Here is a 23,921-nt window from a genome sequence, read left to right as displayed (position 1 = left end):
TTGTGATGATTGGCTGCATGGAAGCTGGACTCACCAGCCTTCTCATATTTTGACTTGACCCCTCTCTGACCTGACCTCTGACCCTACGGAGAGCAATTTCTCCAAATCATTTCTAGCAGATGGTTAGGCTTCCTCAAGGGTGAGAACATTTTCTTGTTTAATCTCCAGGAGGACTCCACCAGCTGAATCTGGCATGGCCAGCATCTCTGAACTGTGGATGTCGTGAATCAGTGCACAGGCAGCAGTGGGCTGGGCTCTGGGATGTGGGTTCCCATGTCTACTGAAAAAGAAGATTTCCAAGAACCTGAGTAACACAGCTAGTGGGCTGTGTGTGAGAAGGGTTGCTGCTGCTGCTGCTAAGTCGCTTCAGTCGTGTCCAACCCTGTGCAACCCCAAAGACGGCAGCCCGCCAGACTCCCCCATCCCTGGGATTCTCCAGGCAAGAACACTGGAGTGGGTTGCCATTTCCTTCTCCAATGCATGAAAGTGAAAAGTGAAAGTGAAGTCGCTCAGTCGTGTCCAACTCTTAGCGACCCCATGGACTGCAGCCTATCAGGCTTCTCTCTCCATGGGATTTTTCAGGCAAGAGTACTGGAGTGGGTCGCCATTGCCTTCTCCGAGAAGGGCTGAGTGCAGGCTAAATCCAAATCCAATCCTGGTGAGGTGGGGGAGTCCACTGGTTGTGATGTGTAGTGTAATGGACAAGATTATTTTCACATGACCTTGGCTGGCCTGAACAATGGAACTGGCTAGAATTAACCCCCTCCTTCCTTCTGCCAGTGACAGGAGCCACACCCAACCTCAGCTGACCACTGCACTGGGGGTTAATCGGAGTACTCTGTGCTCCCCTCCTTGGCTGGTTAGGGACATGGTAATATTCACAGGCCAGAGGTATCCAGTTACCGGCATCCTCAGACAATTTCTGTAATGGGCCGGCCCCCTGAATCTAGATTGTGTTTGGTGCCAAGCAGCCTGGTGTTCCTTCATCGACAAGGCTGCTTTCCCATGCCAGCTCCGTAAAAAGGCAGAGAGATGGTGTGAAGCCCTTTGGCTGGAGTGTGCAGTGTAAAGCAGGACCAGCGACCCCCAGCCTGGCTCACCTCCTCTGGATGAGGTGAGGGTCGGGGGGCGTGGCGGCTTCTCTTATTGACCTTGTTTTCTCTTTCCCCGGCAAAGCTGTGTGTCCTGCCGTTTAATTCAAATCTGGCACTTGTCTACCTGGAGATAGCATCACATCCCACGAGTTAAGGGCTCAGTCCCTGGAGACTACTCCGACCCCCACCTCAAACGCCAACTGCAAGTTCAGATGCCTCTGACAGACCAGCTATAGATCAGAAGTTCCAACAACCCCTTTCTCTGGTTCGATCCATTTGCTAGAATGGTTCAGAGAAGAGCTTGCTTACTAGATTAATTAGGTTAGGGACTTCTGTGGTGCTCCTGTGGCTAAGACACCGGACTCCCAAAGCAGGAGGCCGAGGTTCAATCCCCGGTCAGGGAACTAGATTCCGCGTGCCACAACTAAGAATTCATATACCTTACCTAAATTATGCAGTAACTAAGACTGGGGGCAGTCCAATAAATACATGCTTCTTTAAAAAAGAATTCATTTTAAAAAATGGATTCCTAGTTTATTACAAAGAATATTAGAAGATACAAATGAGGAATTTCCTGGTGGCCCAGTGACTAAGATGCCACACTCCTAATGCAGAGTGTCTGGCTTCAGTCCCTGGTCTGGGAACTAGATCCCACAGGCTGCCACTAAGATGGAAGATCCCGCCTCCTGCAAATAAGTCCCGGCGCAGCCAAATAAGTAAATATTTAAAAATAAAAGATACAAGTGAACAAGCAGATGAAGAGATACTTGGGGCCAGGTCTAGAAGAGCTTCTATCCCCATGGAGTTTTGGGTGTTCACCCTGCTGGTAGGTGGAGGCATACCTGGCAGGTGTTCACCAAGCAGGAAGCTCTCCCAAACCTCATGGCTCAGAAATTCTTATGGAAGCTTCATTACATGACTACTAGTGACTCATTTAACCTCCAACCCCTCTCCCCTTGTCCAGAGGCGGGAGGACAGGGCTGAAAGTTGCAACTCTCCAATCAAGGTTGGTTCCCCTGGCAACATGCCCCCATCTGTAGGGGCTTTCCAAAAGTCACCTCATTAACATAAACTCAGATGTGGCTGAAAGGGCCTTGTTAGGAATAACAAAATGCACATTTGAAAAAATGCACCTTAATATATAGGTCTTATACCACTTAGGAAATTTCAAAGATTTTAGGAGTTCAGTGCCAGGAATAAGGACAAAAACCAAAGATGTATTTTTTATTATAAATCACAATATCAGAAAGCCAGTTTCCACACTGTGATGCTATGGGATTTGTCTTGGCCTCGGTGCCTGTCAGGGGGAGACCTAGAAGGATTTTGTCCATGGGAGCCGCCTCTTCCCTGCTGCCCAGGGCCCTCCAGGCACACAGCTTCGAGTGCGGGAGCCCCCCTGTGCCCATGGCTGCCCTGAGTCAGCACTGCGCCTGGAGCATCTCCGCTCCTCACCACCCTGTGTCTGCCTCCCCATTCGCACTGCCACGGCCCGGGGTGTATCCTCCATGTTCCAGGTTGACTAGTGGCCCTTCCTTGGGTCCTGCCCCGCTCAATCCCACCACCGCACTTCACGAAACACTGTCTTCACCACGTCGAATCCCCATTTCAAATCCACTAGATCCACTCTGCTCATCACACTGGCCTCCTCGTTGCTGATACCTGGTGGAGGCACTGGGAAGTCAATGTCTTTCCTCAGGAGCTTCCACACAAAGGAGGAGGCGCCAAGCAGTGATGATGACTCAGGTGAGAAGTGTCAGGGCAGGGCAGGGCCGTGGGGTCCCGGAGGAGATGCATCAAGCCAGGTCTGGGGGTGAGCCAAGGAGGCTTCTCAGAGGTGGGAACAGACAGGCGTTTGAGACCTTGGCTTTCCCCTGCCTCCTACCTGATGGTCCCAGTGCTGTGGTCTTCAGAGCCCCTCCCACTTCCTCCCTGTCCCCCAATCCACATTTCACCAGATCTGTTCCCCACCCTCCTCCTGTCTTTGTTTCAACATGCTTCTTCATACTTGGACATCAGGAGGGCAGCAGAATATGCCACTTCAAAATATGACGCTTTGGTATATTTTGAGCTGTAGGCATTTGAAAAACTGCAAATGCAGGGAAAGGCTTTCTCTGAATCCCTCCCATTTGTCTAAAGACAGATCCTTCTTTAGATGAATTGTCATAGATTCCCCTCCCCAGGAGTTTCATCAACCAGAGAAGACTTATTTTATCTTCAAAAAGGAGACTCGAAGTCCATGTTGTATCAGACAAACTTTGTCACAAACTGTCATATCTCCCATCTCTTCTCCTAAGGACCCGTTCATCTTCCTTAAAAGTCATTTACTCTCCCCTGAGAGTCCTATATAAGCCCTCCTCTTCCCCTATTAAGATGGTATTTAGGGACTTCCCTGGTGGTCCAGTGGCCAGGACTCTGAGCCACAGTGCAGGGGGCCCAGGTTTCATCCCTGGTCAGAGAACTAAATCCTACATGCCACAACCAAGATCGAAATTCCAGCATGCCGAAACTAAGAACTGACACAGCCAAAGAAATAAATTAATTTAAAAAAATTGTAAATCAATTTACAAGATGGTATTTAATCCTGAATTGTAAACTACATCAGGAAGTTACTCATTTTTCCTTGGGTATCTCTCAGGTATATAAGGGGTATATATAGATCTCCAGTTCTTCGGATCTTATGGTTAATGGTTTTAACCATTAGGTTTTTAACCACTAGTTAGGAAAAGCATTTCATTTTAAGTTTTGGGACCTGGGTATAATAAGTCTTCAGTCTGCCTCTTACATAGATTTTGGGCCAGTCCCTATAAATATGAAACCAAGTAAGAACTCATGCTTTCTTTCACTCACCCAACAAACACTTACTGAGTACCATGAAGGCTCTATAAACCAAAATGGAATGGAATGTCTTAGAGTTTAGCTCGAGCATTTGTATTTGTCTTGTCATGTATATGATTTAAGGGTAGAAACTCTGAGTTGAAGCTACTGAATTTCGTCAATACTGCTAATCAAAAAATAGGACCTCATTGTAATCCTCAAAAATATTCTATTACTAATAATAAAATCTGAGTTTTTATTACGTGTCCGATACATTGCTGTTGTTGCTCAGTCGCTAAGTTGTGTCCAACTCTTTGCAACCCCATGGACTGCAGCAGGCCAGGCTTCTCTGTCCTCTACTCTGTCCTGGACTTTGCTCAAATTCATGTTCGTTGAGTCTGTGATGCTATCCAACCATCTTATCCTCTGCCACCCTCTTCTCCTTTTGCCTTCAATCTTTCCCAGTGTCAGGGGCTTTTCCAATGAGACAGCTCTTCACATCAGGTGGCCAAAGTACTGAAGCTTCAGCTTCAGCATCAGCCCTTTCAGTGACTATTCAGGGTTGATTTCCTTTTGGATTGACTGGTTGGATCTCCTTGTAGTCCAAGGGACTCTCAAGTCTTCTCCAGCACCACGGTTCAAAAACATCAATTCTTCGGCGCTCAGCCTTCTTTATGGTCCAACTCTCACATCCATACACAACTACTGGAAAAACCATAGCTTTGACTATACAGACCCTTGTCAGCCAAGTGATGTCTCTGCTTTTTAATACTCTGTCTAGGTTTGCCATAGCTTTCCTTCCAAGGAGCAAATGTCTTTCAATTTCATGTCTGCAGTCACTGTTCACAGTGATTTTGGAGCCCAAGAAAATATAATCTGTCACTGCTTTCACTTTTTCCCTTTCTATTTGCCATGAAGTGATGGGGCCAAAAATACATATTATATGTATGGTACATACTATACTCTATATTTATCTTGTTTAATTTTCACAACTTTATGAAATATGCCCATTTAGCAGATAAAGAAATTGAGGTTTAGGATGACTAAGTCACTCTTCCAGAGTCTAAGTGAAAAAAGAGAAGTGTAAGTAAAACCCAAATCTGTTTTGTAATTGTCAACTACAAACTAGCACTTGCCAAGGGTGTTTGCCAGTGACTGAACAATAAGGGCATTTGTCATCTGCCTCTGCAGAGGTTGAATCCTGTGCTGCTGCGGCTGTTGACTTTCGACACCCTGAAGGGAGTTCAGTGTGGAGAGTGAGGCACTTTGTGCTCCAGAGAAATTGGTGCAACAGGACTTCAGATAGTTATATATTTTCAGGAACTGATTTCCCCTTGCATCTCCTCACTTGGGCTTCCCTCATGGCTCAGTTGGTGAAGAATCTGCCTGCAGTGCAGGAGACCCGGGTTTGATCCCTGGGTCGGGAAGATCCCCTGGAGAAGGAAATGGCAACCCACTCCAGTATTCTTCCCTAGAGAATCCCACAGACAGAGGAGCCGGGCAGGCTACGGGCAATGGGGTCGCAAGAGTCCAAGAGTCAGACAGGACTTAGGGACTAAACCACCACCATATTTTCAGGCCCTGATTTCGTGACCCTCTTACATCTCCTCATATTTGGAGAAGCACTAAAGCCCTTCATGATGACATCAGCTCCTCATGACTAGCAGATAACTTTTTGTATTAATAAAATAAGTACTTGATTGTATTGAACTCCCCCTTCACCAAAATCATATACATTGCCTATCCGTCACTACCTCTTTGGAGCAGTTTCTCAGAGCTATCTGAGGTGCTGTCTCCTGGGCTGCAGTTCTCATTTTGAACCAAATAAAACTTAACTTGTAACTCTTACGTTGTGCTCCTTTTTTAGTCAACATATTAGAACCTAAGATTTTTCTGAGGTCTATGATCTTTACCATTATGTTATTTTGCTTTCTTTTTATTATAACTGGGAAACATAGTTATTAGGGATAATAGAAGAAAAAACTAAAAATCAACCATAATTCATTTTTCTTAACATTTGTCTAGTCCTTTCCCAATCTTTTAAAAATGTACATCCATAATCAATAACCATGTATCAGTTAGTTATTGCTATGTAACAAAACTATCCCAAAGCTTAGCAACTTAAAACAAAAATCATCTATTATGTCTGTGGGAAATATTTATCATTTTCCACAGATTATAGTTGAAGTGGACAATTCTGCTGATCCGGGCCAGGCTTAGCTGTTCTTAGTTGGATACATTTATGCCATCAACTGGCAGTTCTGCTGAGGTCTGGCTTGTCTAAGATAACCTCAGCCAGGGCAACTCGGTTTCCTTCACGCGTCATTCATGTCCCTCTGGCCGCTTAAGCTTGGCAAGACCTCACGTTCACATGTTCTCATGGCAATCACAGAGGGGCAAGAGAAGTAGCAGAATCACACTTTTTCTAGCCTCTACTTATGTCAAGTCGGCTAACATTACTACAATGGCCAAAGCAGGTCACATGGCTAAATTCTAATTCTTCAAGAGGTTGGGGAGGGACTTCCCTGGCGGTCCCCTGGCTAAGACTCCACACTCATAGTACGGGGGGTAAGGGTTCGATCCCTGATCAGGGAACTAGATCTTGCATGCTGCAACTAAAGGTCTCACACGCCACAACAAAGATCAAAGATCCTGAGTACAACAAATAAGGCCTGTCAAATAAATAAATATTATTTATTTAATATATTTTTATAAATATATAATATATATTTTATATAAAATACATATTTTAAATAAAAGTGCAGTCAAATAAATAAATATTTTCAAAAAAGAGGGTGGGGAAATTGACTCTGCTTCTGTTGTGCCAATCAGAGAGTTAATTCTTAGGTTGAGAAGGAGTCCTGGACTCTTGAGAAGTAGAAAGGGGTCCTGGGCTCTCGAGGAGGAGAAAAGGACAAACTTTTTTTCTGCATTGCTTTGTCTTAGTCACGTAAGACATTATTTTCTTTAAGCCCAGAGCTAATGATTACACAACAAAACTCATCTTTCTCAAGGGCATGTTTTTCCTTAAGTTCTGTACTAATGATTATACAATAATAATGTATCTTGCTTGAGGACATGTTTCTCCTTAACAAGAACCTTCTGACTAGTCTTGTTATGTCAAGACCTATGTTGTGGGAGTGGGTCTGATAAAAGCATATAAGGCCTTGATAAGACTATCAAGGGGGGCACTCTCTGGCCCCCTTCTGATGTCTATATCAGAAGCTTTCTTGGTCCTTTTTCACTTTAATAAAACTGTTATCCAAAAGCTTTTGAGTGATCAAGCCTGTCCTCTGGTCCTGAAGCTAAATCTTCCTAGATTACGAGTCCAACAACGTTCACCATAAGCTATCACAAGAAACCGCAAATTTACAGGACAAAGGATGTGGCTTTAGGGAAGGGTGATGAGTTGGAGCCATCAGTTAAATCAACCTACCATCTGTCCTCCAACTACAATTATTTCTGTTCTCCCTCCAGGCAAAGTATGCTCATCAGGAGGCCATAAAGAGGCATCCATCATGACTTTAAGCCCAAGGTCCAGGATCTTGTGATCTATATCAGGTCTGAATGCAGCTCTTGAATGGAATGCCTATGATCTAAAAAGGCAAGTTATTTATCTCATACACACCCAAAATACCATAGTGAGTCTGGGCCAGAATAATCACAATAGACACTCCTCTGAAGAAGAATAAGGAAGAATAGTTGGCATACAGAAGTCATTGGTCCAGAACACCTGTGAAATTGTTGCAAGAAAGAGCCAATTCTGACTCCAGGGTGGATCTGTTTCTTTAACTTTAATCTTTTTTTTTTTCCTTTGGTGCTTTTGTTATTACAATCATACATAATGGACTGCCTCAGGGAATCCTGCCCCTCTGCCTGACTGTTAAACTACAAGTGCCTTTGTTCAGCTCACAGGGAGATAATCTGACAGGTGCCCACCTGTGAATGGCTACAAGAATGAAGAGATTAACACATCCCCTCCTTGAGGTTAAACATTCCAAGAGATCAGTTCAGTCTTTGTGACCCCATGGACTGCAGCACTCCCTGCCCACCACCAACTCCCCGAGCTTGCTCAAACTCATGTCCATCGAGTCGGTGATGCCATCCAACCATCTCATCCTCTGTCGTGCCCTTCTCCTCTTGCCTTCAATCTTTCCCAGGATCCGAGTCTTTTCAAATGAGTTAGCTCTTCGAATCAGGTGGCCAAAGTATTGGAGTTTCAGTGTTATAGCCATGCATTCCGGGAAACAAGCTCACTCAGAAGGACGATGCAGATAGTGAAGTGCAGTTTATTACACCGGCGGGCCCAAGGCAGAGTCTCCTCTTAGCCAAGGACCCCGACCAGCATTTGTGAAAATCTTTTATACCCCATGTGTACGTGTCTGAACCCACCACCCAATTTCCTTGTGACTTACATGAACAAAGGAAAGGTAAATACAATCACAATAACCCTATCATTCATGTGTTATGTGTTCAAACAATCAATAATCAATAAGCCCGAGGTTACATTCCAAACAGTCAATAATCAATAAGCCCGAGGTTACAGAAAAAACCTATTGTCGTTTCCACAGGCACTAAGCACAGAGTTCAGAATCCATTAGAAAAGTGGCCGAACATGATTAGCACAAACAGGCCTAAGATGGAGTCCAGGCCCTATGAATTCCTTCTTCATCAGCTTCAGCATCAGTCCTTCCAATGAATATTCAGGACTGATTTCCTTTAGGACTGACTTATTTGATCTCCTTGCAGTCCAAGGGATTCTCAAGAGTCTTCTCCAACACCACAAGCATCAGTTCTTTGGTGCTCAGCCATCTTTATCGTCCAGCTCTCACATCCATACATGACTACTGGAAAAACCATAGCTTTGACTAGATGGACCTTTGTTGGCAAAGTAATGTCTCTGCTTTTTAATATGCTGTCTAGGTTTGTCATAGCTTTTCTTTCAAGGAGCAAGTGTTTTTTAATTTCATGGCTGCAGTCACCATCTGCAGTGATTTTGGAGCCTGAGAAAATAAAGTCTGTCACTGTTTCCATTGTTTCCCCATCTATTTGCCGTGAAATGATGAGACTGGATGCCATGATCTTTGTTTTTTGAATGTTGAGCTTTAAGCCAGCTTTTTCACTCTCCTCTTTCACTTTCATCAAGAGGCTCTTCAGTTCTTCACTTTCTGCCATAAGAGTGGTGTCATCTGCATATCTGAGGTTATTGATATTTCTCCCGGCAGTCTTGAGTTCAGCTTGTGCTTCATCCATCCTGGAATTTCGCATAATGTACTCTACATATAAGTTAAATAAGCAGGGTGACCACATACAGCCTTGATGTACTCCTTTCCTGATTTGGAACCAGTCTGTTGTCCCATGTCAGGTTCTAACTGTTGCTTCTTGACCTGCACACAGGTGTCTCAGGAGGCAGGTAAGGTGGTCTGGTATTCCCGTCTAAGAATTTTCCACAGTGTGTTGTGATCCACACAGGATTCCAAGAGATACTTGCAAGATAATGGCCTTTTAACTTTACTTCCTCAACTCCTTCCCCTCTCTGTTCTATAACAGAAACTGGCATCCAGACCCCGACAAGATGGTTATTTTGAGACATTAGCCTGCCATCTTTATGTCAGCTGACTTTTTGAATAAAATCATTTTCTGTCCCAAACACCTCATCTCTCAGATTCATTGGCCTGTTGGGCAGTGAGCAGAGTGACCTTGGACTTGGTAACAAAATCAGCTAGGCACATCCAGCCAGGTCCCCCTTCTCCGGGGATGGGGAATGTTCCTTGAGGAGACCTGGTTTTTCTCCTTCAGAGTGGCTCCTCAGTCTGTTGCAGGAAGGGAACTCCCTCCAGGGCCTAAGAATGGCCTCTTGTCTAACAATCAAAAGACATGCTGACAAAGCAAAAGATTTTATTGCGAAGGGGTGCCCGGGCAGAGAGCAGCAGGGTGAGGGGACCCAGGAGAACTGCTCTGCCACGTGGCTCACAGTCTTGGGTTTTATGGTGGTGGGGCTGGCTTTGTAACAGGAGAGAAAAGGGCAAGGCACAACTTTGGAAAGAATGACATAGCCCAGGGACACTGCATCAACCGATTAGAATCAGATGAGTCCAAGATGGCAGACAGGTCTTTGAACCTCAATTGGCAAGCTAACTGACACGCCAGAGGTGCCATGACAGCTCCAGAAGTGAAAGTGAAAGTCGTATCCAACTCTCTGTGGTCCATGGACTACACCATGGAATTCTCCAGGCCAGAATACTGGAGTGGGAAGCCATTCCCTTCTCCAGGGGATCTTCCCAACCTGGGGATCAAACCCAAGTCTCCTGCATTGTAGGTGGGTTCTTGACCATCTGAGCCACCAGGGAAGCCCAAGGATAGTGGAGTTGGTAACCTATCCCTTCTCCAGTGGATCTTCCCGACCCAGGAATCAAACCAGGGTCTCCTGCATTGCAGGTGGATTCTTTACCAGATGAGCTATCAGGGAAGCCCTATGACAGTTCCAAGGCACTGTCAAAAGACCAAGGAGTAGACAGTGGCCCAATTACTGGGAATCTCCACCCCTTCTCCAAAATAGTTGGAATAATCCTCCCACTTATTAGCAGATGCAATCAATTAGTCCGTGAAAACTAACCAGGCCACATTCTGCGGCTTCACTCGCCCTCAGCAATGGCCCACACGCTGTCTGTGGAGTGTGCTTCTCTCTGCATCTGAATAAACCCACTTCTTACCTATCACTTTGTCTCTCACTGAATTCTTTCTGTGACGAGACATCAAGAACCTGGGCTTCATTAGGGCCTGAAACCAGGTACCATGGGTTTTGGCTGGGTTTGAGTCCCAGCACAAAGGCTCAAGTCCCAATCTGAGGTATATGGTTTCAGTTTCTGGGTTGTCTCTGGCCAATGACTCCAACTCAGGGTCCTTCCTGATGGCACACATCACTCATCCAGGATGGATTCCAGTGAGAATGATTCTGGGAATTTGGTAAGACATATGGACTAGAGTCTCCTCTCTCCTTCTGACCTTTCTTGAATTCTTCTGTTCTTGAGAGCATTGGGCTTTACTTTCACCACCAGACATATCCACAAAAGAGCATCGTTTCCACTTTGGCCCAGTTGATACATTGTTTCTGGAACCATTAAAAATTGCTCTACACTCTTTCCCAGTAGCATATTGGACACCTTCCAACCTGGGGTGCTCATTTTCCAGTGTAATATCTTTTTACCTTTTCATACTGTCCATGGGGTTCTCTAAGCAAGAATACTGGAGTGGGTTGCCATTTCCTCCTCCAGGGGACCACACTTTGTCAGAACTCTTCACTGTGATTCACCTTGGGTGGCCCTGCAGGTTATGGTTCATAGCTTCATTGAGTTATGCAAGCCCCGTTGCCACGACAAGACTGTGATCCATAAAGGGGAAATTGGATGTTGTTAAGCAGGAAATGGCAGGAATGAACATCGGCTTCTTAAGAATCAGTGAGCTAAAATGGATGAGAATGGGCGAATTTAATTCAGACAACCAATATATCTGCTACTGTGGGCAAGAATCCCTTAGAAGAAATAGAGTGGACCCCGTAGTCAACAAGAGTTCAAAATACGGTCCTTGGATAAAATCTCAAAAATGACAGAATGATCTCAGTTCATTTTCAAGGCAAACCATTCAACAGCACAGTAATCCAAATCTGTGCCCCAACCATTGATGCCAAAGAAACTGCAGTTGATTGGTTCTGTGAAGACCTACAACACCTTCTAGAACTAATACCCAAAAAAGATGTCCTTTTCATCATAGGGGGTTGAAATGCAAAAGTAAGAAGTCAAGAGATACCTGGAATAACAGGTAATTTGGGCCTTGGAGTACAAAATGAAGCAGGGCAAAGACTAACAGAGTTTTGCCAAGAGAACACAAAGGTCATAGCGAACATGCTTTTCAATAACAAAAGAGATGACTCTACACATGGACATCACCAGATGGTCAATACCAAAATCAGATTGATTATGTTCTTTGAGTCAAAGATGGAGACGCTCCATACAGTCAGCAGAAACAAGACCTGGAGTTGACTGTGGCTCAGATCATGAGCTCCTTATTGCAAAATTCAGGCTTCAATTGAAGAAAGTAGGGAAAACCACTAGACCATTCAGGGATGACCTCAATCAAATCCCTATGATTATACAGTGGAGGTGACCAATAGATTCAAGGGATTAGATCTGGTAGACAGAATGCCTGAAGAACTATGGATGGAGGTTCATAATATTGTGCAGGAGGCAACACCTAAACCATCCCAAATAAAAAGAAATTTAAGAAGGCAAAGTGGTTGTCTGAGGAGGCTTTAGAAACAGCTGAGGAAAGAAAGGAAGTGAAAGGCAACGAAGAAAGGGAAAGATATACCCAACTGAATGCAGAGTTCCAGAGAATAGCCAAGAGAGATAAGAAGGCCTTCCTAAAGGAACAGTGCAAAAAAATAGAGGGAAAGAATAGAATGGGAAAGACTAGCGATCTCTTCAAGAAAATTAGAGATACAAAGGGAATATTTCATGCAAGGATGGGCACAATAAAGGACAGAATCGGTAAGGACCTAGAAGAAGCAGAAGAGATTAAGAAGAGATCCAGGATACACAGAACTATACAAAAAAGGTCTTAATGAACTAGACAACCAAGATGGTGTGGTTACTCACTTAGAGTCAGACATCGTAGAGTGTGAAGTTAAGTGGGCCTTAGGAAGCATTACTACAAATAAATTTAACAGAGGTGATGGAATTCTAGCTGAGCTATGTTTTTCCTTTTTTTAAAATTTATTTTGGGCTGAGCTATTAAAATCTTAAAAGATGATGCTGTTGAAGTGCCACACTCAATATGTTAGCAAATTTGGAAAACTCAGCAGTGGCCACGGGACTGGAAAGGTCAGTTTTCATTCCAATCCCAAAGAAAGGCAATGCCAAAGAATGCTCAAACGACTGCACAATTGCACTCATCTCACACGCTAATAAAGTAATGCTCAAAATTCTCCAAGCCAGGCTTCAGCAATATGTGAACCGTGAACTTCCAGATGTTCAAGCTGGTTTTAGAAAAGGCAGAGGAACCAGAGATCAAATTGCCAATGTCCGCTGGATCATGGAAAAAGCAAGAGAGTTCCAGAAAAACATCTATTTCTACTTTATTGACTATGCCAAAGCCTTTGACTGTGTGGATCACCACAAACTGTGGAAAATTCTTCAAGAGATGGGAATACTTGACCTGCCTCTTGAGAAACCTGTATGCAGGTCAGGAAGCAACAGTTAGAAATGGACATGAAACAACAGACTGGGTCCAAATAGGAAAAGGAGTATGTCAAGGCTGTATATTGTCACCCTGCTTATTTAACTTATATGCAGAGTACATTATGAGAAATGCTGGGCTGGATGAAGCACAAGCTGGAATCAAGATTGCTGGGAGAAATATCAATAACCTCAGATATGCAGATGACACCACCCTTATGGTAGAAAGCGAAGAAGAACTGAAGAGCCTTTTGATGAAAGTGAAAGAGGAGCGTGAAAATGTTGGCTTAAAGCTCAACATTCAGAAAACGAAGATCATGGCATCCGGTCCAATCACTTCATGGGAAATAGATGGGGAAACAGTGGAAACAGTAGGAGACTTTATTTTCTTTGGCTCCAAAATCACTGCAGATGGTGACTGCAGCCATGAAATTAAAAGACGCTTGCTCCTTGAAAGAAAAGCTATGACCAACCTAGATAGCATATTAAAAAGCAGAGACATTAGTTTGCCAACAAAAGTCCACCTAGTCAAGGCTATGGTTTTTCCAGTAGTCATGTGTGGATGTGAGAGTTGGACTATAAAGAGAGCTGAGCGCTAAAGAATTGATGCTTTTGAACTGTGGTGTTGGAGAAGACTCTTGAGAGTCCCTTGGACTGCAAGGAGATCAAACCAGTCCATCCTAAAGGAAATCTGTCTTGAATATTCATTGGAAGGACCGATGCTGAAGCTGAAACTCCAATACTTTGGCCACCTGATTCAAAGAACTGACTCATTGGAAAAGACTCTGATTCTGGGAAAGATTGAGGGCAGGAGGAGAAGGGGACAACAGAAAATGAGATGGCTGGATGACATCACCGACTCAATGGACATGAGTTTGAGTAGACTCCAGGAGTTGGTGATGGACAGGGAGGCCTGGTGTGCTGCCAGGGGGTCGCAGAGAATCAGACACGACTGAGCAACTGAACTGATCTGAACTGACATCATGTAAAATGCCAGGCTGGATGAACCACAAGCTGGAATCAAGATTGCTGGGGGAAATATCAACAACCTCAGATATGTAGATGATACCACTCTAATGACAAAAAGTGAAGAGTAACTAAAGAGCCTCTTGATGAGGGTGAAAGAAGAAAGTGAAAAAAATGGCTTGAAACTCAGTATGAAAAAACTAAGATCATGGCATCCAGTCCCATCACTTTATGGCAAATATAAGGGGAAAAAGTGAAAGTAGTGACAGATTTTATTTTCTTGAGTTCCAAAATCACTGATCACAGGGACTGCAGCCATTAAATTAAAAGATACTTGCTCTTTGGAAGGAAAGCTATGACAAATCTAGACAGTGTATTAAAAACCAGAATCATCACTTTGCTGTCAAGAGTCAGTATAGTCAAAGCTATAGTTTTTCCAGTAGTCTTATTTGGATATGAGAGTTGGACCATAAAGAAGGCTGAGCACCAAAGAATTGATGCTTTTAAACTATGGTGCTGGAGAGGACTCCTGAGAGTCCCTTGGACTGCAAGGAAATCAAAGTAGTCAATTCTAAAGGAAATCAACCCTGAATTTTCATTGAAAGGAATGATGCTGAAGCTGAAGCTCTAATACTTTGGCCACCTGATTTGAAGAGCCTCATATCTCAAATCCACCTCATTGGAAAAGCCCCTGATGCTGGGAAAGATTGAAGGCAAAAGGAGAAGGGGGTAGCAGAGGATGAGATGGTTAGATAGCATCACTGACTCAATGAACATGAATTTGAGTAAGCTCCAGGAGATAGCAGAGGACAGAGGAGCTTGGGGTGGACATGACTTAGCAGTGGAACAACAACAAAACTTTATCTTAGACTTGTGATTTGAAGCTGGAAGTTATCAGATAATTTGATTAAACTTGTAAACGGCATTGAAATCTTGACGATAATTTGATTTTCCACATGTAGACTCTTGAATTAATAGGTTTGGGGAATTATTACATGATTAAGAAGATTTTTTTCTTGTTTGACTTGTAAATCTGTCCTATGAGGCATTTGAAGTGCTTGAAAAAAAGCAAGTATATTAAATATGTAAATGTAGTTTAAATATGCAAGAGAAGCTAATTAACTTTGTAAATGGCATGAGTAATGTTCAAGCAAAATCTAATATGTCAAACCCACTGACTAATTGAACATTAATCAAGGAGCAAGTTATTGCTCTAATTTTTACACAAAAATTATAATATTTCTAAATAGAACATCAAAGTTAGGTAAGTTAAACTTAAAGAAAATTTGTTTGTATATTTACAACTTTAATTAATTAAAAATTAATTTAAACAGAAGCAACTACAAATGGTCTTTTCTGCTCTCAGATGTGTCCCTAAGATACCTGCCTCCTTGGCACTTGACTACCTCCATCTAGCAGTGTTACCCTTCCCCTGATCTGTGACAGCCCTTATTAACAGGAACTCTTTCCCTGGGCCCTGTCTTTTATGGTTATGTAACTTTTATCGGAATGCATATTCATACATTTTGAGAGCAGGACTAACGTGAGGAGTTTGGCAAGCACCCAACATGGAATAAACTCTCAAAAAATGTTACATCTCCCCCTCACCTTCATCATCTCTCTATCCGGCAGCATCCACAAGCCTCAAGAAATACTCGTTGAGGACTTCCCTGGGGGTCCAGTGGTTAAGAATCCACCTGCCAATGCAGGGGACATGGGTTCCTTCCCTGGTCCGGGAAGATCCCACATGCCACATGGCAACTAAGCCCGAGTGCCAAAAGTACTGAGCCTGTGTTCTAGGGCCCAAGAGCTGCCACTACTGACGCCCGGGCATCTAGAGCCCATACTCCCCAACAAGAGAAGCCACTGCAATAATAAGCCCACAGATTGCAACTGGAGAGTAGGCCCTGCTTAGCACAACTAGAGAAAGACTGTGCTCAGCAACAAAGACCCAGCACCACCAAAAATACATGAATAAATAAATAAATAATTTTAAAATTTAGTTTAAAAAAAAGAAATACTCATTGAATATCCTTTACTTTGATGCAGCATCTTCTAAGAGTTTGGCTTACAAAAAACCTTAGTAGAAAAAGCACTTTATGGTCAAAAACGTTCATCTGTGACAAAATTTCAAAGAGCGGAGTATTAGAACTGTTTATTTCAACACTAGGGAATTGTTGAGCATTTTTATTTATTGCTTTATATACTGCTGCTGCTGCTATGGACAGCAGCCCACCAGGCTTCTCTGTCCGCAGGATTCTCCAGGCAAGAATACTGGAGTGGGTTGCCATTTCCTTCTCCCCTTTATACACCACCTTGTTTCAAAAGGGCGCACAGCGGCCTAAACCAAAGAAAAAGGTAAAATATGCTTAAGGTCTTTCCTGGTGCCTCAGTGGTAAAGAATCCATCTGCCAATGCAGGAGATGGGATCCCTGGTTGGGGAAGATGCCATGTGGTAAATAAGCCCGTAGGCCACAACTGTTGAGCCTGTGCTCTAGAGCCTGGGAGCCAAAAGTCCTGAGCCTGCATACATCAACTACTGAAGCCCATACACCTGGAGCCTCTGCTGCACAGCAAGAGAAGCCACTGCTATAAGCGTGCACACTTCTAGGAAGAGTAACCCCTGCTCGCTGCAACTAGAGAAAGCCTGTGGGGAGCAATGAAGACCCAGTGCAGCCAAACATTAGTAATAAATAATTTTTTTAGAAATTAAAAAAACATAAAACCGCTTAAAACAAATATGAAGTATAAGGCAAAAGGATAAAAAACAAAAACCGCAAAGTGGGAGAGGGGCTAAGACTACCACCAGCAGTACAAAAAAATACACGTGCTAAAGTCGTATATCCTTGATCCAGAAGACTTGCTTTAAGCTTTCTACTAGCCAGTGTGACTCAAATTTAAAACCCAAAGGATCCACGTGTCCAAAACTAACAAATTGCTTTAGGAAAATTAAACTCTTCTGGAAAGATAGATAATAAGAAGTCCACCTTTGAGTACAGAGAGGCCGAGTAGGAACCAGCACCATCCTCAAGAGCTTTATGGAGAGAACACACGATAAGGAGCTTCAGCACATCCCGCAGGACAGGTAAACAAACTCGGTGCCGCCACTCTGAAGAAGGCTGGCACTCCCAGATCAATCCAGGGGATCTGACATAGAATGAGTAAATAAAGGACGATGATCCAGTAAATGGGCAGTTATAACATGGATCACAGTAATGGGTGCGGAGAAGGAGTGCTCCTGTGAAAGAATTCATCAGGAAAACTAGAGATGACAAAAACACAAAAACATCAAACTATGTGTAGAATATCATCAGAGTAAAATTCACTAAAATGTTAACTCGTTATTTCCTTATGTTAGCGATATCATTGCTGTTTTTGTTTCTATTATTATTTTTTAGGTGTCCAGTGGGGATTACAATGGGTAAGAGTATTCTGAAAGATGACTTACTTAAAATGTGACTAGGCCAAGCCTTGCAGCAGCGTCCGGGCAGCACGTTGCAGATTAAAGCCCAGACCCGCGGTACCCACGCATCCCACACCGCCCACAGACACTCAGGGTCTTCCACGCACCCCAGAGAGGACCGCAAGTCGGCTGCGGGCGGAGCCCGAGGCGATCCGCTGGTGGCACCGCCTTTCACAGCTGGACAGGCATTGATAGAATCCGTGCAGAGGAGGACAGGCTGGCTGCGTTCTACCCCCGTGCCACGCTCCCCTTGACCTTGCCGCCCAATGCTGCCCGCGCCCCACCTCACAGTGGGTGCTTGGGGTCGCTGGGGGCTCTGCCCTCTTCGGTGGCCCCTGTCTATCTCCCACTTCTCAAGTTTCCAACCCTGCTGATCCTTGGCGGAGCAGGTGATGGGATGACCCTGGGCCATACTGGACAAACCTCCAGTTCCAGGAGCCTGACCTTGGATGATGTGGCCATGGGCTTCAGATACAAAGAGTGGAAGCGTCTAGACTCCCCTCAAGAGGCCCTCTACATAGACTTGATGCCCAAGAATTTTGGAATTGTTATCACACTGAGTAAGGACTTTCCTCTGACCCACAATTGCTCTAACAGGAAGGCTTAACTGTGCTTTCTTTCTAACGGATCTTCCTTCTGCCTCCCCGCCTCCTGTGTTGTGAAATGTTTCAGGGACTGGGGAGCTTCCAGAATTTGTCTAAGTAGACCTCTGAGCTTAAGTTTCTAATTTTTTTTTTTTTTGGTCTGCATTTGCTTTTTCTGTCTGTATTTCTTTTCTGCATTACTTATTTTTATGTCAGGCAAAAGGCTTGGAATTTGCCAGTGTCTCTTATTGACTTTCCTGGTGGTTCAGACAGTAAAGAGTCTGCATGCAATGCAGGAGACCAGGGTTCGATCCCTGAGTCAGGGAAGATCCCCTGGAGAAGGGAATGGCTACCCACTCACTTCAGAATGTCACAACTGAGTGATTTTGACTTTCACTTATTGGTATAAGGGCTTCCCTGGTGGCTCAGTGGGAAAGAATCTGCCTGCCAATGCAAGAGAGGTGGGTTTGATCACTGGGTCGGGAAGATTCCCTGGAGTAGGAAATGGCAGCCGGCTTCACCACTGAGCACGCACACATACTTACTCTGGTGAGAGTGCTGCTGGCTGAAGCCGCACATTTGTTGATCCCCCGGGAATGACAGAAACCACTGAGGGGCTCCTTGGCCCTGAGGCAAGATATTTCTACTCCTCGACTCATGTCTCCAGATTCTTCTCTGTTGAAAGTGTGCAGTCTTTAAGCATCCTCAGTTGCTGCCTCTCTTATACCTGCAGTTCTTTATAAACAGGATCCCAGGCCTGGGACCAGCTGGTAGGTTCTCGGGTGGCGTCCACTGCTGTTGTCTTTCATGTCATCCCAAGCACACCAAGGGCTTCCCAGGTGGCTCAGTGGGTAAAGAATCCACCTGCAATGCAGGAGATGCAGGTTCGATCCCTGGGTCGGGAAGATCCCCTGAAGGAGGGCATGGCAATCCATTCCAGTATTCTCGCCTGGAGAATCCCAAGGACAGAGGAGCCTTGTGGGCTACAGTCCTTAGAGTTGAAACAAGTTGGTCACAGCTGAGCTACTGAACGTGCTTGCACACAGTCATACAAAAAAGATGTGCTTACCAGGACCACACTGCTTTCCCGGCCTCAGTATATTCTGAGCCCCCAGAGAGAGCATATTTCTCCAGAGTACCAAAATATAAGGAATGTATGCTGGGAATTCCTCGGCAGTCCACCGTTTAGGACTCTGTGCTTCCACTGCAGGGGGCACAGGTTCGATCACTGGTCAGGAAACTAAGATCCTGCAAGCTGTGTGGCATAGCCAAAAAAGAAAAGGGTCCTTAGTGCCTTATGTTACTGTAATCATGTTACAGAATGATTTAATTAGATTAGACTGGGGGGACATTAAGGTGGAGGACTCCTTTGCCAGCCCCTTTTACTGTGAGTTCCCACGCCAGGAGTTGGAGAGAGTAGTTAAGAATGGAGTGGGGTTGATGAACTCTACCCTTAGTATGGGTGATAAGAGGTGCCCAGGATAGCATCTAAAAAAGGGAAACCAGGGACTTCCCTGGTGGTCCAGTGGCTAAGACTCTGAGCTCCCAATGCACGGGGCCTGGGTTTGATCTCTGATCAGGGAACTAGATCCCACATGCCACAACTAAGACCCGGGGCAGCCAAATAAATAACAAATGAAAGCCAGAAATACCGTAGACCTTTGAACAACATGGGTTTGAACAGATTCATTTATAAGCCAGTTCTTCCCCTAAATACGTCTTGCAGTACTACTTGATCAGTTGTTGGTTGAATATCCAGATGCAGAACCATGGGTAGTATGGGCTCACTGTACGTTTATAGGGGGATTTTTTAACTCTCAGAGAATTGGTGCCCCTAACCCCATATGCAAGGGTCAACCATATAGACAAGACTTTACCTCCCCGTTGTCTGTATTTCCATAGTGACCAGCAGAAAATTTTTTATCTAAGAAGATTTTTTAGGTGAGAATGGACTGCAGAAAAGCAAAAATCTGGAAAGTCTTCAGCTTGTCCTGGGGAGAAAGGACAGAAGGAAGGAAATGAGTATCTAGAGCCTGCAGGAAGGAGCCAGCGGCAGGGACAAAGAGGACAGTCTTCTTAATGGAGGCCCTGGGATCAGGGGGCTCCCCAGCAGAGTTGCCCTGATACCCTGATTTCTTGACATACTGACCCTTTTCCTTGCTCACAAAGAAGGTTTTCAGTTTATAAACTTGAAGTGTTAAGCCATTTGGAAAAAGGGGAGGCCTTGTGTGTCTGGGCTGGACAAAAAACCTGTGCCAGATGGGTGAGCGCAGGAAGGTCTTGGGGCCACTGGCTTGCCCTGCCTTCAACTCGTACTGATTATAGTAAGTAATTCCAAAGCATTATGAGTTCCGTTGTTAAGAACATAGGCTCATTCTAAGAACATAGGATCCTCCTGGTTGATCTTACGATTGCCAGTGATTATCCAGCCTTTTTCTCTCGGGTCTCACTCTGGTTCACGGTTCCTATGAAGGAAGACTCAAGGGGGGTGGTCTCTTAACACCTTCATCAGGGCCCAGTGGACTTAGGATTTCTAGGTGAGCAGAGTGTAGCATTTAGAGTTTTTGTGTGCTCTGTTTAGAAATTGCATCATCAGCTTCCTTTGGAAATGGAAGCAGAGTTGAGAATGGGTCTTGGATCAAGAATCCCCACATTTTCAGAACCTCCATGTTCAAATAATCTGCTGGTTCTGAATCCAGTGGTCTCTGTTCTGACCCTGGACTGAGAAAAGTTGTCTGGGTGATGGTGACGGGACCTCTAACACTCCTCACCTCCATCCTCTTGGTGAAGCTGAGGCAGAAGATAGGTGGACCCCCGCCTGGGCAGCCACAGTTTGTGAACAGATATTCCAAAATAGCAGGAGCGAGAGAAGAGCTCAGCCCTGCCCAGTTAAGAGATGAAAGGCCACATAGTCCTCATTCTTGACGCCAAGGAGACCTTCCTGACTACACATGCGCAGAAAGGCTACTTGACGGTCAAAAAGGGAGAGAGCGTCGCCTTGTAGTAAGTGATGTCAACCTACTCCTAGGCCTCTCCACTGGAATCCACCTGGGCTGAGATGAGTGTGCACATACGGAAGGCCCCTGAGATATGCCAAATATGGACTCAGAACCAGGCAAAGCAAGATGATCGGCCAAAAGAAACCTGGAAGAAATGCCCCATAGAAGTGATTCAAACAGCCATGAGGGCATGTCTCTTTCTCTCTTAGCCGACCCACGTGTCTATCTACCCGTACTTTCCACCCCTGTGAAAATTCATTTCTACACAGTTGATGGGTCACGGCCTTGTCACTGGCCACTGGTCCCTTGTGGTCTCCTGATTAGGATTTGTCACTCTCACTGCCGCAGCCTGACGTCAATCTCTGACCAGTAACCGAAATCCTGTTTCCAGGGGAATGGGAAGAGGACTGGAGAGTTCTCTCAACAGGAAAGGCTGTTTTGGCCTTTGAAGATGGAGACCTTCCCTGGCTTCGTGGAGGATCAAGAGCCCACGGCTGTTTAAGGCGCTCCTGGTTGCTGAGGAATTGGCCCTGGCCGTAGTGCAGAACAGATGTGCTCCTGTGCGAGAGAGACAACTTGGGTTCACACTCTCCACAGGTTTCCTAAAGGTGAAAGGACAACTTCAACCACTAGACATTTAACAGTTGTAGCTTTATTGCTGATAAGGTTAACCTAAACATTAGACTTACATTGATTAGACTTCCGGGACTTCCCTGGTGGCCCAGTCACTAAGACTCCCACTCCCAGTGCAGGGGGCCTGGGTTCGATCCCTGGTCAGAGAACTAGATTCCACAAGCCCCAACTAACAGTTTGCACGCTGCAGCTAAAGATTCCATGTGCCACAGCTGGAAGATCAAAGATTCTGTGTGCCGCAACTGAGACCTGGAGCAGCCAAATAAATAAGTAAAAACAAATATTTTTAAAAAGTGACTAGACTTTTGTTTAACAGCTAAATCCAATAAAGTCATTGTTTTTATTAATTTGTGTCTCCACGGTCTTATGAGTAGAGGAGGTTGCCAACACTGACCATTATCTGGCTTAAGAATGAAAAATCACACCTTCCAGAAAACCTTGTATATCTGTTTAACTAGAGACTTCAGGACTACAAATTATTAAGTAACCAATCAGAAGCAGAGACTTTAAAAGTTAAAGATCACTTTCCCAGGATATAGTAATAGTAACAATCTCTGAAGTCCAGGGGTCTTGAAAAACTACTTAACAATAACCTTGGCAAGAGCAGCTTTACAATACTGAATAGTATTTGCTTTTCAGCAGCTATAGGAGAACAGAGAAACTTTTTCCCCTTGCTGAGACTATTTCACCAGCAAAGTCAGACTTGCAATTCTGCGCTAGTTCTGGTAGTTAGGACAGGAGTAGGGAAAAGAGGCAAATCTGGGAAGCTCAAACTTCACAACCAAGAAAGGAAAAGGGCTGAATAGGAAAATTATCAAACGGAACGTGGGGATGCAATGGAATCCTGTTTTCCATCTGTCAAATGTGGCGGATTCTTGTCAGGTAGAACACACATCAATCTTAAGCCCCAGCTGATCCCAGCCACTCATAAGCTCTTTAGGTCTGTAATCATGACCTCTTCTGTCACTGCTGGACCAGTGGGTTTTGAGCCAGTGGCTGACCCATAACCCCTGGGGTCTAGTGAGGAAAGGGGAGCAGAGGCTGGCTCATGGGGTGGCCCTTGACCCGCTGAGTCCATGTAGAGCTTCTGCTCAGACCCTCTCCTGCCCTCCCCCAGGCTGGTATGGGGTCAGGAATCTCAGGAGGGACCAAGAGACTGAGAGTCAGAGATCAATTCATCTCTGCTGCCTTTCCTTTCTGTCCAGGGTGTCCAGAGAGGGAGATCCCAAACTTGTGTGCACTCAGACTTTGAAATAGGTTTTCCGAGTTATTTACTTAAGACCCAGTGCTTTGAAGAGAACTCTTTCTGCCACCTAAGTAGACAGTTTTGGTAAAGAATATGCCTGCCAATGCAGGGGACCCAGGTTCGATTCCTGGTCCAGGAGGATCCCACATGCCACAGGGCTAAGCCCATGCGCCAAAACCACTGAAGCCCCAGTGCCCTAAAGCCCATGCTCCACAAGAGAAACCACTGTGATGAGAAACCTGAGCTCTACAACCAAGGGTAGATCCAGCTCACTGCAGCTGGAGAAAGCCTGCGAGCAGCGGCAGTGACCCCGCGCAGCCAGTAAGTGGGTTAATTCACAGAAATGAAGAAGTAAAATGAGTTGAATTATAACACACCATTGTAAATCAACTATACATCAACCAATCAATCAATAAGTAAATTGAATTGAGGTACTTCTGGGCAGTCCCCCGTCTCCAGGGAGCCATAACCCCCCACCTATTTGTCCAATTCCAGCTGCTTCACTCACATTCACCTTTACAGCCTAAAGAACTGCGAATTTGTCAGTTCAGCTCCAAGCTCCCTTTTCTGTCTTTGTTACCTTTTGTTCACAGGCGGGAGAAGCCTGCTGGTCTCTTGGCCGGTTTGACAAGCTGGGTCCCCCCAGGTGAGATAGACTGGCATATCCGCAAAACTACGCTGTGTTCATTTCGGCGCTACCCTCTAACCATCGCTGAGCAATGCCCGCCTGCCTGGGCTGCTGTAAGTGAAGCATTTACCTGTCTGGGTAACCTTAAGGGGGGAGTGCTTTTATCCCTATTTTACAGTTAAAATAATTGGCACGGGGAGGTTGATTATCTTGCCTAAAGTCATCCAAGTGATAATTTTTAAAAACATCATTGCTTCTTTT

General features: G+C 44.8%; 1 long non-coding RNA gene across 1 annotated transcript; it reads right to left on the bottom strand.

The window, feature by feature from the left end:
• Nucleotides 1-16,235: 16,235 nt before the first annotated feature.
• LOC145517477 (uncharacterized) lies at nt 16,236-20,471 on the bottom strand. The gene is made up of 5 exons (XR_014062057.1): nt 20,304-20,471; nt 20,032-20,145; nt 19,224-19,409; nt 18,700-19,018; nt 16,236-16,448 (listed from the first exon to the last, which is right to left on the bottom strand). It is a non-coding gene; the product is annotated as an uncharacterized LOC145517477 (long non-coding RNA).
• Nucleotides 20,472-23,921: the final 3,450 nt, after the last annotated feature.

Source organism: Giraffa tippelskirchi, chromosome 8 (genome assembly GCF_054371585.1).
Source record: "Giraffa tippelskirchi isolate mGirTip1 chromosome 8, T2T-mGirTip1v1.2.pri, whole genome shotgun sequence".
Classification (NCBI taxonomy): domain Eukaryota; kingdom Metazoa; phylum Chordata; class Mammalia; order Artiodactyla; family Giraffidae; genus Giraffa; species Giraffa tippelskirchi.
The sequence above is the reverse complement of the archived record's forward strand: the minus strand, read 5'-3'. Positions and strand labels throughout refer to the sequence as shown.